This window comes from Crocodylus porosus, unplaced genomic scaffold (assembly GCF_001723895.1).
Source record: "Crocodylus porosus isolate Cpor-Errol unplaced genomic scaffold, CroPor_comp1, whole genome shotgun sequence".
Classification (NCBI taxonomy): Eukaryota; Metazoa; Chordata; order Crocodylia; family Crocodylidae; genus Crocodylus; species Crocodylus porosus.
In genome coordinates this window covers 9,661,866-9,676,000 of record NW_017728915.1, presented here as the reverse complement: position 1 = coordinate 9,676,000, position 14,135 = coordinate 9,661,866, and the positions used below count along the sequence as shown (strand labels likewise).

Here is a 14,135-nt window from a genome sequence, read left to right as displayed (position 1 = left end):
CATGGGGCTCTTCAGCCTGGAAAAGTGCAGGCTCAGGGGTGATCTGGTGGCCACCTATAAATTTATCAGGGGTGCTCATCAGGATCTGGGGGAATGCCTGTTCACCAGGGCACCCCAAGGGATGACAAGATCAAACAGTCACAAATTCCATCACAACCGATTCAGGCTGGACATAAGAAAGAACTTCACTGTCCAAGCCCCCAAGGTTTGGAATAGACTGCCACCGGAGGCGGTTCAAGCACCTACTTTGAATGCCTTTAAGACACATTTGGATGTTCATCTTGCTATGATCCTATGATCCCTGCTGACTTCCTGCCCCTGGGGTAGGGGGCTGGACTCGACGATCCTCCGGGGTCCCTTCCAGCCCAAATGTCTATAAAAATCTATGAAATATATATGTGTGTGTATAGAGTGGTCTTTTGCTTTAATTGGGAAAGAACATGAATTTTGGTGTATTTTTAAAAATGGATTTGGGATTCACATATGCTTGCATGTGTGAACGTGCCCCATGTGTGCAAACAGGACCAGGTCTGCCCCCATTTTCAATGCCTGTTGTCAGCTGCCCTGTAATCACTCTTCTCACAAGACAAACAGTGAAATATAAAACAAAAATAAGGCTTACCACATAAGACCAGAAGGGGATCTGTTAAATTTGTGGACAAGTGTATGAAGTAAATAAGAAATACCTCACTGTTGCTTTCTAACTTGGAGCAGCTTCCTAGTGAGTTCTGCACTGCCATCAGCTAGCACCTGCACTATTTTTCCCAGAGCTCTCTAGCTTCCCTACCCTGGGTATTTTCCTTTGCCTAGACCAGGGGTGGCCAACCCATGGCTCTGGAGCAACATGTGGCTCTTCAGAGATTAATATACATCTCCTTGAATCTTTGCACAAGCACACAGTGACCAGCTTCCTTTTTGTCCTTTTGGAAGCTGGTCACCATGTACTTGTGCAAAGATTCAAGGAGAGGCATGTTAACTTCTGAAGAGCCACATGTGGTTCCAGGGCTGCAGACTGGCCACCCCTGCCCTAGACCAAAGGTTCTCAACCATTTAAGTTTAAGGCACCCCTCATTAGAGCCAAGACACCCCTTGAAAAAGGTCAGCTTTTAGCTTTCACCCATACTTTGATTGCAGAAAAATAAACTGCAATAAAATAAAGATAGGAATTGTAATGGTCACAGATTTTTTTCAAGTGAAAAGAGCCTTGTTGTTAGAATTCTGAGATATTTTCAAATCAGATGCTTGGTTATGTAGGAGACATGATGAGTATGATCCCAAAGAGAAGCTGAGTGGACTTGCATTGTATGATATCAGTGGAATGCAAAGTAAGATGACTAAGAAAGTGCTTTTCAAAAAACAAGTTTGTGGGATGCTAATAGCTCAGATGAGAATTTAAAAATCTACTAGAATTGGACAGTTTTCCCTGTCTTTTCTCATTAAAAATAAAAGAAAAATTAAGATAGAAAAATAAAAATGCATGTGTAATCACATTGTACTGTCATTGTATTCTTTCCCACCCATTTTCTCTGTTAGTTTTTCCACTGAATAACTTAGATGTTGCCAGTCAGCCCCCAAATTTGCCTTGTAAACTAAGTTTCTAGGAAGATTTTTTTTTTTTTTTGCAAAGAATATAATATTTAAAACATTACTTTTGGGTTCACAGACCTGTGCTGCCCCTTGGGCTTAGATGCAAACTGCTTTTTTGAAGAGCTCCTTTCTCTTTAGAAATCCAAATGTGTTTTTTTTGTTTTGTTTTTTTTATGGGGACTAAGTCAGTCCTTTCCTATGTGCTACAGAATCCAGAAGCATGATGAAACATGTTGTAAACAACTTGCATGCATATGGGAAGCAGCATATAGAAGTTTTAGAGTAATTTCAAATGAAAAATGTGGGGTAAAAAAAAGTTTTACAGAAACCAAATTGGCTTTCGCAAGATCAAGCTTTCTGATCTTGGGCTGAACAACAGTTAGATAAACTGTGTGATAACACTAACACAAGCTCTATAAAGAGACCTGCCATGCTGGTTAGAGGAATGAATACAGTCCTGCCAGTTCCAATGTAAACTGAAATGGTTTTGAGAAGGGTTTTCACATTCTTAATTTGGAGAGTCCACAAGTAGTAAAGTGTACCAAAATTAAGGCCAATTTAAATGCATCCACGCAGTTCCATTTTTCAAGCTGAGTAAAGTGCAGAAATTAAAGAGCATAAATGGTGACAAAAGTAAATAGTTCTCATTCTTTACCCATTTTATCTAAGATGAGATTGGACATATCATATAAACATTAGATGTTCTCTTTAACTAGTATGTTATGGCCTTTTAAACACTCTTAGAATTCTCAGCCTCTACAACTTTTACCATGTATTTTGCTTTTGTCCACTGCTCTTTTACTTGCTGTTTGATGTAATATGCACAGCTATTGAGCCCAGTTTAGCTTAGTTAAAATCACCCAGACTAAGTACAGACATTTGGGAGGATTAGGGGGAGGTTAGATTGAGTTCAAAATGGCCACCTGATCTAAGGTAAGTCAGGATGGTGGGGGGGCTAGTGGGAGAAGGGTTGGGAAGGTGGGGGCCTACTGGGGTCCAGAAGAGTTTGGTGGGATAAGGGAGGCCCACAGAAGAACTTGGGGAGCTCATGAGCTATTTTTAACTCCCCCCCGTGAATCTACCCCCATCTGTCCTACCCCTTCCCCCAACAATATTTACTTGCTCAGCTCCACCAGTAGAAAATGCTGATAAACTCAGTGGCACATGGAGTGACATGAGGGATGGAGGATTGGGGGAGGCTGGCTGATCCATGGGACAGGGGGTGCAAGGGGCTGGAGGGGTAAAAATAGCCCACTGCTGGGTATGAGGGTTGGGGGTAAAAAAAAAGCACAGCCCCAGGGCTGTGACAAGTGGCTGCACTTTCCCAGCCCCAGGACTGCACAGGTAACTGTACAGAAATTCCATGCCATGGTCTAACCTAAATCAAGTAAGTCTGATACTACATAAATCCAGGTCTATCTTAGACCAGGTTCCCCGATGTTTAGACAGGTCTATGTCTGCAGAACTTCTGTACAGTTATGGGTTTCGATTGATTTCTGACTGTCAGGTCCATACCTGGGACAAAATAAATTAGGTGGCCATTTTTAATCCAATCTAACATCCCCTTAACCCTCTCAAATGTCTGCACTTAGCTCCACTGTCTTTCTATCCCATGTATCACTGACCACCTTTTGGGAAAGGTACAATGCAATTATTGCTGCTGGCTTCTGTATAGCAGAGGGTAAAAATCAGAGGTGATGAAAGGCAATCTAATTAATAGTACCTTATCCCAACAACCTAGACATACTACATCCCTGTTTCAGTGTGAGGGATACGCTTAAGGAGTCTATATTGGTATAAGCAGCTAGGAAGGGACTCTCTCTAACTTGCTGCATGCAACACTGTCCTTTTTCTCTGACTATGCTTCTCTCTTCTGGTTCTTCAGCACATGAAGCTTAGATTTCTTAGCACAGTTAGCCCTCATGGGCCAGCTTCAGAGATGGTATTATAACAGTCCCTATTGTGTTGCAAAGCAGTGACTGACACCGTGACTTGCAGAGGTAAGTCTCTATAAAATCACCTAAAGCCAAGCTCTGTAGGACTGAAACATACTCACATCCTCTGTAGACAAAGCAAAGAGAAATATATGTAAGATCTCCTCAATATGTCACTTAACCCAAAAGCCTGTGTAGCAGGGAGTATTGCATCTCTTTCTGCAGCTGTTGACCTTTTGGTTATTCAGACTCCTGCCTTTGTCAGTGGACTTGAAGAAGGAGAGTGTAATTCAAAATGGTAAAGGAATTTGGGACGACATATACTGTTAAATAGTATAAAAATATGACTCTTTATATGGCCTTCTTTGACCTCATAACCTCTTTATATGGCCTTATTTGACTTCACAAAAGCCTTTAACTTCAACCATCAAGGAGATGATCATCTAGATGTCCAACTCCAGGTTTCTGAAGCAAGTTTTATTCTTCCAGCTCAGTAAAGGCTCAAGAGAAGGGCAGAGAAAGCATTTTAAGGATGTCTTCAAGGCCAACTTTAAAACAATGCAACGTTAACATCAAATCATGGGAGACTATTATCCAGGACTGCCCCAAATGGAGGAAGAGCCTGCTGCAAGGTTCTCAGTACTTTGAAACCTGGCCGCACCCAGAGAGTGGTGGTGGACGGGTCATTTTCAACCTGGAGGGATGTGGGCAGTGGGGGCCCCCCAAGGCTCAGTTCTCAGGCCTGCACTGTTCAACATTTTCATCAGCGACTTGGATGAGGGGGTGAAAATCACCTTGTTCAAATGTGCAGATGACACTAAGATGTGGAGAGAAGTGGGCACACTAGAAGGGAGGGACAGGCTGCAATTGGATCTGGGCAGGTTACACGGGTGGGCGGATGAGAATAAGATGGGATTCAATACTGACAAGTACACGGTACTGCACCTAGGGAGAAAGAACCAGCAGCATACCTACAGGCTGGGGAACTCCCCTCTCATCAGCACAGAGGCAGAAAAGGATTCTTGGAGTCATTATAGACTCCAAGATGAACATGGACCACCAATGTGGGGATGTAGTCAGGAAGACTAACCACACCTTGTCATGCATCCACAAGCAGGTCCAAGGAGGTGATCTTACCCCTGTATATGACATTGGTCAGGCCACAGTTGGAGTACCGCATCCAGTTCTGGGTGCTGAACTTCAGGAGGGATGCAGACAACATAGAGAGAGTCCAGAGGAGGGCCACTCACATGATCAGGAGGCAGCAGGGCAGGCCCGACGAGGAGAGGCTACAGGACCTGAACCTGTTCAGCCTCCACAAGAGAAGGCTAAGAGGGGATCTGGTTGCCGTCTATAAACTGGCCAAGGGAGACCAGCAGGCAGTGGGAGAGTCCCTGTTGCCCTGAGCACTATTGGGAGTAACAAGGAATAATGGCCATAAGTTGACGGAGAGTAGATTCAGGCTGATGTCTACATCAGGAGGCACTACTTCACAGTCAGGGCGGCTAGGATCTGGAACCAACTTCCAAGGGAAGTGGTGCTTGCTCCTACCCTGGGGGTCTTCAAAAAGGAGGCTGGATAGACACCTTGTCAGAGTCATTTGACCCCAGCATTCTTTCCTGCCCATGGCAGGGGGTCAGACTTGATGATCTGCTCAGGTCCCTTCTGACCCTACCAGCTATGAAATGACATGAGATGGAAAAGCAGGAGCAGCAGAAACAGCGTGTCACAGGCCGAATCAAGAATCTGGACTGAGTCACCCCACATGGAAACATACCTGAGTTGCAATAGAACCTCTGAATCCCAGATTAGCTTTGTCCTCCATCTCAAGACCCATGGAGGCAATCATAGAAGACAATCATACTTGGCTGTGAGGGATTGCTGATAGTGAGGACTGTTAAATGGTATAAAAATGGGACTGATGGACATGAAAAGTGGGCAGAGAGCAAAAAAAGATGCAGCCACAACAGCTCTGGGTTACCCACGCTATGTCCACTTAGACTTCTTGCAGTCACAGCTTTGAGCTTGGCCCTGAATCTCAAGAGAAGCCTCTAATAAAACCTGCCTGTGTGTTGTAGAGTTTTACTAGAAACATCTCAGAAACACTTTAAAAACAGGAGCTGACAGTCAGAAGGCAACTTTCAAGGAAGCAGTGGGTTTCATATGTAATGAAGTCAGAGGGAACCAAACTATGAAAAGTGAAGCTACTGCTCAGAACAATATGTAACAGATAGAGAGCAGTGGTTGTTTTCACTGTTATTGCTGATGCCTATGAACCCTCTGAAGGGGTAATTATCTGCACTGAGTTAAGTGAAACACCATAAAGCATTTTACTACCATTGTATTAAGACTTCACACCCCTATAATAGGGCAGCATGAGATCCATTTTATGGATGGGGGAATAAAACAAAGCAGTTAAGAGTTCATATCACAACTGAAATCATCCAGTCTTTCTTACACCTCCTTCTGATCTCTAGATACATTCCATCCCCTTACATCAGCTGGCTACAACTACTGCAAAAACAAGTGAATTACAACATCTTGGCAATAACATTAGATGTGCTCAGAGGCAATCTCCAGTTGTTTCTGAGAATATCAGATACAGAAGCAGAAAGAGCCAAAATTTTCCCTGAGGGAAACATGCTATGGCATCCTATCCAGGCAACTCTCCTGTAAGTTGTGAGCTGACCTAACCTGGCAAAAGGAAGGAAGTTCAGAGAAAGAGTGGCTATATGCCTTTCATACCATTTATTATATGTAACCAATGCAGCTGTCTCATAATAAATGCAGGCAAAAGCTCCCAGAGACACGTTGCTTCAGAGCAGTGAATTTCATCAGTAAGGGTTTTGCCTCTGTTCTGGTCTCTGCAACTTCTCAGCCTGTCTCTCCTTGCCTCTGTATTGCTGCATATAGTTTTAAAAGTTGGCTTTCTGTCGCTCTATCACCTCCCTTTGTTCTCCCCCCACACTGTCATGCCAGCATGCTCCACATTACCGTCTTGGATTCTGTCTTCCTGCTTCCTGACCTTCCTTGTTTCCTGGTTCTGTGACTGGTTCCGCCCCTCAGCTCCTACCACTGGCTCTGACTACCACCTTCCTGAGGGCAGGGTATTACCCTGTTACCCATAACTGGTGGTAAACCAAGTGCGACAGCCTCCAATTACTTTACAGTAACAGCATAAATACAAAGGGAGACTTTTTGCAGACTCCTGCTGCTGAATGGAGCTCAGCTGATTATTCTGCTCAATCTTCACAATAAATCACATTTCTCAAATGTCTCCACAAAGGGCAAAAAAGTTACTCTTATGGAAACATGCAAGTTAAGAGACTCTACTTTCCTGTACTAGTGTGCCCAGGGACCAGGGAACTGTCACATAGAATAAAAGCCAGATTTGCCATATAAGGTCAAACTACAGTTTCTCATGCACACACACACACCGTCTTCCATGGATATGCTTCACAGTGCAAAAGAAGTGCCTTTGTCATTTTCCATATACAAATTATACACAAGCTGTCTGACTTCTACTTTCCTTCACAAAGAGCAAGCCTCACAGTATAGGATTCAGCCATCAATTCTTGACTTAGTTAAGGGTAGGATTTCTCTTGCTTCATCTGGTACTCCCTATTTCCATCTCATCTGCTGCAGATATTAATATATCTATATTACTATACTGTATTAGTATGCAAGTGTATAGCAGAGAGCCTGAGGTTCCCCGTTCCTTTAAGAGAAGAAGTAGCCCAGAGAGGAAGGACTGCAGGCTAGGTAGGGTGTAGCAGCTGCAGGGCCAACAGGCCATTTAGACCAATTGGCACTTGTAGGCAACCCAGGAAGACTGCTGATGGGAAGGGGGCAGTCCCTGGGAAGCTTTAAGCCCAGAGTTTGAGCCGGCAAGCTAGTATTTCCCTAGCAGTTGCAAAAGAAGACGCTCCTGCCCAGAAGAGTTACCAGGGAATGTTAGGCCAACTGCTATGCTGCCCGTGGGAATAGTGAGGCTTGGGGAGCTCACAAGGAGCCCAGGGCTAGAAGATGTGTCAGCTGGGAGATAAAGATAGTTTTCCTTCTTAAAGGGACAGAAGGCTGTTTCTTTGCGTTTCTGTTATAGCCCAGGGACATAGGTTTACATTATAGGTATACCAGTGGTTTGGGTTGGGATTGTAGGGGAGGTATGTGGAGGTCCCATTAGTGCCTAGGGGTGGCATTCCCTCTAAGCTACACAGGGTGTGCAGCCATGTAGGTGCACTCATGCCACGCTGCCAAGCACGCCAACTTTGAATGCTGCCCAAGGGGCATGCAATTGCTTTGAGCCCTGCCAGGCCAGGCTCAAGTAACTATTGAGCCCAGAGCTGATACAGAGTGAGGCCACAGAGCCAGAGAGGGGCCAGGGGCCTAGTGCTCAAGAGGGGTGCAGCCAGAGGCCAGGGGCCTGGCAGACAGGGGTCAGAGGCACAGTGCCTGAGAGGGCTAGACCAGAGCTAGTGCCTCAAAGCCAGGTCTGATACAGTGGGCCCAGGCTAGAAGGCCTAGCTAAGAAAAAAGGGGTGGAGGCTGAGGAAGCCAAAGCTCCAACAAGAGAACAACAATTAATTACAATAATACCTGCAAGGGCATGGTGTAGGAGAAGATTAGAGCCACACAATTAGCCCCTAAGGCTTGAGGTGCCCTGTAATGGCACAGCTATAGAGCGAGACCCAGCAAGGGGCCTGAGGAATACTGAGAGCCAGTAGGGTGCTGGGGAACCCTAGCAGGGATTTAGCTGAGCTGTGGCCATGTGAAGGCCCAAGGGCAGCCTCCCTTTTAGAACCATAAGAAACAGGAGAGATAGAAGGGAGGGCATCCTACCGGCAGTGTGAAGTCCGAGACCCTGACATAGCACAAGTTCCAAATAGATGACTAATTTGGCCTTTTAAAAGGAAAAAGATGCTATACAAGATATGATTAAAAGTGACTCTCACATCCTTTGCAATTCAGAAGTATGACTGCTGGTTTTGTAGTCATTAACAAGTTAGGCTTAAACTAGCTACAGCATAGCTATAGCAACACTGCTCCAACGTGACTCTAATTGTGACTCCAATGCAGAACACCTTTAATAACACTAAACCTGAAAATATTCTGAGAGGCAACAGCAACAGCAGGAAAAAAAAAATCCCTTTTTTCATGTTGGAGAGCTAGACTGCTGTTCATGGACTCCGGTATGCTGCTGTATCTGTGAAGAACCCCAAAAGTATTCAGGGGTCTCTGAACAGGTGCTATGTGGATTAAGATGCTGATTTATTTGCTTATAAAAGTTATCATTCCCCCTTCTATCCAGAGTGGCCAGTTCAAAAATATATATATTTTTTTACTGACAATCTGCAAGCTTTTTACTGACTGTGAGGGAGTGGGGCCTAGGAGCAGCCGTGAACTCCCTAGCGCCCCCTACTGTCACTCAAGGTGGACTCAGCACCCTTGGATTCTCACCCACCATGTCTTTGATAATAAATAAGTTTAGATGGGAGGCTGCCTTTATCCCCCTGGTGAACGGTACGTATGTTCCTGCTCCTACTCCATATGAGGTACCTTTGTGCACCCCTGCCTTAAGGGCTATGCGTGCCTCCTTCCTCCCCTTTAGCACGCCCCAAGCCTCACAGCTGTTCCCTGGGATGTTGTGTGGTCCCCTGCCCTCTGGTGCTCTCTCCGGCACCCCGGGCTCGTCATCCACCTGGTGCCCCTGGGCCCGGCACGCAGCCGCCGCCCCTGGGCCTGGCACACTTATGCTACTCTTCAGCCTGTAGCCCCACTCTGGGGCCTATCGCCCACCTCTGGGCTTCCCCGCCCCTCTCGTGGCCTCTGCCGCACCTCTAGTGCCTCTCGGGGTCTCTGCCATGCTCTCCACGGCTGTTGCCCCCCTTCTGGGCCTACGCCGTGCTCTTCACATGTGCTCACCGCCCCTTCTGGGGCCTTGCCCTCTCTGGGGCCTATGCCACGCTCTCTGCAGCCGTTGCCCCCCTTCTGGGCCTACGCCGTGCTCTTCACATGTGCTCACCGCCCCTTCTGGGGCCTTGCCCTCTCTGGGGCCTATGCCACGCTCTCTGCAGCCGTTGCCCCCCTTCTGGGCCTACGCCGCGCTCTTCACGCGCGCTCGCTGCCCCTTCTGGGGCCTTGCCCTCTCTGGGGCCTATGCCACGCTCTCCGCGCTTGGGGCTCAGGTGGCCACAGCCATGCCTGGCCCCTTGACCCTTCTTTGGGTCGTTTGCCCCACTGGGCAAAACACTGCCCTTACGGGCTGGGGTCCAAACCCCATACACCACACCACTCCGGCACAAACAGTTGTGCCCCACTGGCACTGTGCCCCTGCTGGGCACCGGGACCCCCCACAAGCTGCTGGGGAGCTCCCGTGAGGCCTCTTCTCACCCCTACAGCCTCACCCGGTCCTCCGGTATAACTACAACCAAAACCTGAGCCCTCTGGCTACAACATAAACAACACAGAGCCTCCCTGCTCATAAGGCAAAGTCCAAGTCCCTCTAGGGCTCCCAACCCTACCTCCCTTTAGGGTGTTCTCATCCCTGGCATCACCACACCACACCACACCACACCACACCACACCACACCACACCACACCACACCACACCACACCACACCACACCACACCACTACAAAGCTCCTGCTCCTACAGCTGCTTGGGCTGTTTATAAAGGCCCGGCCCTGCCCCGCTTCTGGCCACCTGACCCACCTGGTCACCCTGGCAACCAGCACCTGAGCTGCCCTGGTGATTGGCAGCTCTGTCAATCTCAATCCGTGACCCCGTGACACTGACAATGAAACTTTTTTACTGATGTGTTTTATATAATGTAAGTGTAACCATTCTGTCAGCCCCTGGCTGGCAGTAACAAGTGCTAGACTCAGCTGTAGAGATTCTACGTCAGCTGTATTTAGTATTGTGCTTGCTTTCCTTGTCTTCACACATCCAGTCTTTGAATTCACTATCTGTAGTCCAAGTAGACTGGAATGTATGTGGTTTTTTTACTTTTGCTTCTTAGCAATAGGCTGATCTGCACTTTTAAGATTATCACTTATTCTTTTCTCAGATGCATTTTTAAAAACATGACACTAATGCAAGTGATGGTGAGTTGACAAAAAGGCTAACTTGATTGCAGCAATGGTTTTACACAATGCTGCTCCCACCCCAGGAGTCCCCTTCTTATCTCCACACACTTAGACCTGCAACTGCTCCCCACCCCTGCCCAACCCCACCACCTTTCTCCCACAGGCCCCGTTTCCCCCATCCTCCCATGGACTACCACCAATCACCTCTTCCCCCCACCACAGCTCTGTCTCATCCATGCTCCCCCTTCCCTGTCCTGCTTGTTGCCTCAGACTGCCTAGGGCAGCAGAGCCCTTTGATGCAAGTAGTCATTACAGGCAGGTGGTAATGGCTGGCAGGATGCAGCAGCAGCATGTGGTTGAGGGAGAAGGCAAGGGGGGTACAGAGAATCCTGTGGGCCACAAAGCCCTGGCAGACCTACCCAGTTCACTGGGATTTGTTCCAGGTCTGCCTTTAAGGACACTCCCCAACACCTAAGCCTTGCTGCACAACCTTCTGATCTCTAGTCCTTACACAGCTCCTGTTCCAGTAACTCCTCTGACTCTCAGACTTGACCTTGACTGCTCCTTGGTTAGACCTCCAGTTCAGATTCAGACACTGGATTTTGGCCTCCACCCCTCAATTTGGAATTTGGGTTGCCCTTTTGTTGCTTCCAACACATGGTTCATCCTTGAAACACCACTGATCCTCACTTCTAGCTCCACCCACTAGGCCTGACACCCTTATGAATTGTGAGAGCTTCTACCTCAATCTGGATTCCAATGTTCAAGTAAACAAAGATACTTAAGGGTGTGGAGTGAGGGAAGGCTGGGCAAGAGGGAGGATCAGGTTTTATAGTGATGTTGTTTTCTGGAAAATGAAATATAATGCTCTATCTTGAACAACATCTGTCTTGCAGCCTAATAGCCAGAGCAGGGAGCTTTGGGAGAAAATAATTTGATCTGTTACTATTATTGTATTTAGAACATTGATATTTTTGAGCTCTCAGAAAAATGTGTGAGAGCTACTGTAGCAGAGCACTAGGATGCTTGCTACTAGCAACAGTAATAAGGACAGCTGCCAATTAATAGGGCAGCACAGGTGAGGGTTGCCAGGGCAACTAATGTTGGTCAGCTGGCCAGGAGCAGGGCAGGGCTGGGCCTTTATAAGCAGCCCAGGCCAGGACATAGAGAAGCAGTTCTCCTCAGGCAGGGGCAGGGGCAGGGGCAGGGGCAGGGGCAGGGGCAGGGGCAGGGGCAGGGGCAGGGGCAGGGGCTCGGGCTCGGGCTCGGGCTCTGCAGGCGAGCTGAGCAGCCCAGGTCGATGGTTGCAGCCTGACCACTCTGACCGGCTGCAATGATGCAGGGGTAAAGAGAACTCTGATGGGGTAAGACAGAGCCAGCATAGAGCGGAGCTGCGTTTATGAGCTCAGGGGCTTATGATTGCATTATGAGCCGGTAGGCTTTTTGTTTATGTTGCAGCTGCTTGGCTCATGGTTTTGTTATTGTTACACTGGAGGACCAGGTGAGGCTGTAGGGGTGCGCAGAGGCCTCATGGGAGCTCCCCAATAATCTGGGGTTTCCTGGTGCCCAGCAGGGCACAGCTAGAGGTGCTGGGCAGGCACAGCTGTTTGCGCCAGTGCCGCGCGTATCGAGGGGTGTTGACCCCACCCTGTGGGGCGAGACTAGAGACGGCAAAGGACTATTAGGGCAAAGGACTGAGACGGTGGTCCTGGGGGCCAGGCACAGCTGCAGCCACCTAAGCCCCAACTGGGGTAGGACCAGGAGAGAGTCCTGGAGGGCTCCACAGTGCTGGAGACTCTAGTGCCACAGTGGGCACAGCGAGTGAACGCCGTAGAGGCGCTTGGCATATAGGGGTGAGACCCCAGCCCGTATTTTGCCCAGTGGGGCAAGCAACCCAGGAAAGGGTCAAGGGGCCAGGCACGGCTGCAGCCACCTGAGCCCCAAGTGTGGTAAACCCGTGGCATAGGCCCCAGAGGGGGCAACGGGCGTGAAAGGCCCCAGACAGGGGGCGCTGGTGGTGAAACCAGCTCGGGGGCGCCAGGTAGGGTGCTGAAGTGTAAGGGCTTGATAACACCCAGGGAATAGCTGCGAGGCTTGGGGCATGCTGAAGGGGAGGTTGGAGGCACGCATTGCCCATAAGGCTGGGGGTGTTGGAGCACCCCACTTGGAACGGAGGTAATACCAGCGCGGTGTCAAGGTGGAAGTAGGCAGCCTCCCTTACTGAAGTCTATAAGATCAAAGACGTGGCGGGCAAGAAGAGGGTGCTGGATCATCTTAATTGACACGGCAGGGGGCACTAGCGAGCTCATGGCTGCTCACAGGCCCCACTCCGTGACAGCTATGTTTTGTCAAACAGCATGATGGGTAAAAGAAGTTTACAACCCTTTATGTTCTCTTTGCCAATACTGTACCCCCCTGGATATTTGTGCATTTTTTCAGCTGTAATCATCCACATCTTTTCCCTTTTAAAGAGATTAAGTGTTTCAACTGCCAAACATATTTTAGCAATTGCTCAGCAATATTCACTTTTTTAATAGCTGCCACTAGAAAAAGGCAATAACAATTTGTACATTTCCTATGACAAGCTCTGTGAAAAAGAGGGTTCCCTAACTTATCTCTTGAAGTTGTTTTCAGTTTCCCAATGACTAACCATTGGGAAGCCCCTACTGATACTTCTCTGGGGGGTTAGCAGCTAAAGGGAGAGAAAAATATCTGATGTCCTTAAAGAAAGGAGCCTTCACATGGCCCAAATGCTCTGAATGGGTAAAATGTATGGGAAGAGCCCTTTTCCATGACATGCCTACAGCCCCAAAGTGCCTCTGTCACATGAATACTGTGACACTATGGGACCTCCAAAGCATAGGTGCAAGTATTATTTCCCTCTCTGCCCACATCCCCACTTGCTCACTGCAAGGAATGCTGGACTGGGTACCGAGTCTTACTGCCTGATGCCAGTCACAGCGCTTCACTCCATTGGAACCATTTCCTACCCAGAGGCATTTTTCAGCTGTCATGTGTGTCTCACCCTGTCCCTCAACAATTCAAACACAGGTTTCCCTTGCTTTATGTGGGTTGTGTATATGTGACTTTGCTCATATGCGATGACCCTTTTTATACCCAAAATTCATTATATGCAAAGTAAATTCACTCTTATGCAATCAGCAGCAGGTAAGTCTGTGGGGGCAGGGGAGGGGAAAGGGCCGTGGCCAGCCCCAAGACCCAGTCCCTCCTTCGCTACCAGCAAAGGGGCAGATCAAGGCTCCGCTCACCCAAGCCCCTTGAACTGGACTCTTCTCATCAGGGGTTGAGTGCACTACACTCAGAGCAGGCAGTGGCAGTGCTGGGAGGGGGACCAGGGGGGCTACAGAAAATTTTGGGGTGGCTTCAGCTTCCCTGTAGCCTCTGCCCAGTGCCACAACTGCCCACCCCAGCTGTTGGGTGTGGGATGGGGCTACAACTCCTGCTGCTATGGGCTGCCACTGTGGGCTGGGGCCAGGGGCCATGCTAGGCTCTTCCCAGTAGGGGCTGG

At 48.3% G+C, this 14,135-nt stretch overlaps 1 protein-coding gene across 2 annotated transcripts in view; it reads right to left on the bottom strand.

Moving 5' to 3' along the window:
• LOC109310496 (dipeptidase 2-like) overlaps positions 1–14,135 on the bottom strand; it is a 49,280-nt gene that overhangs the window by 30,342 nt on the left and 4,803 nt on the right. The window lies entirely within an intron of this gene.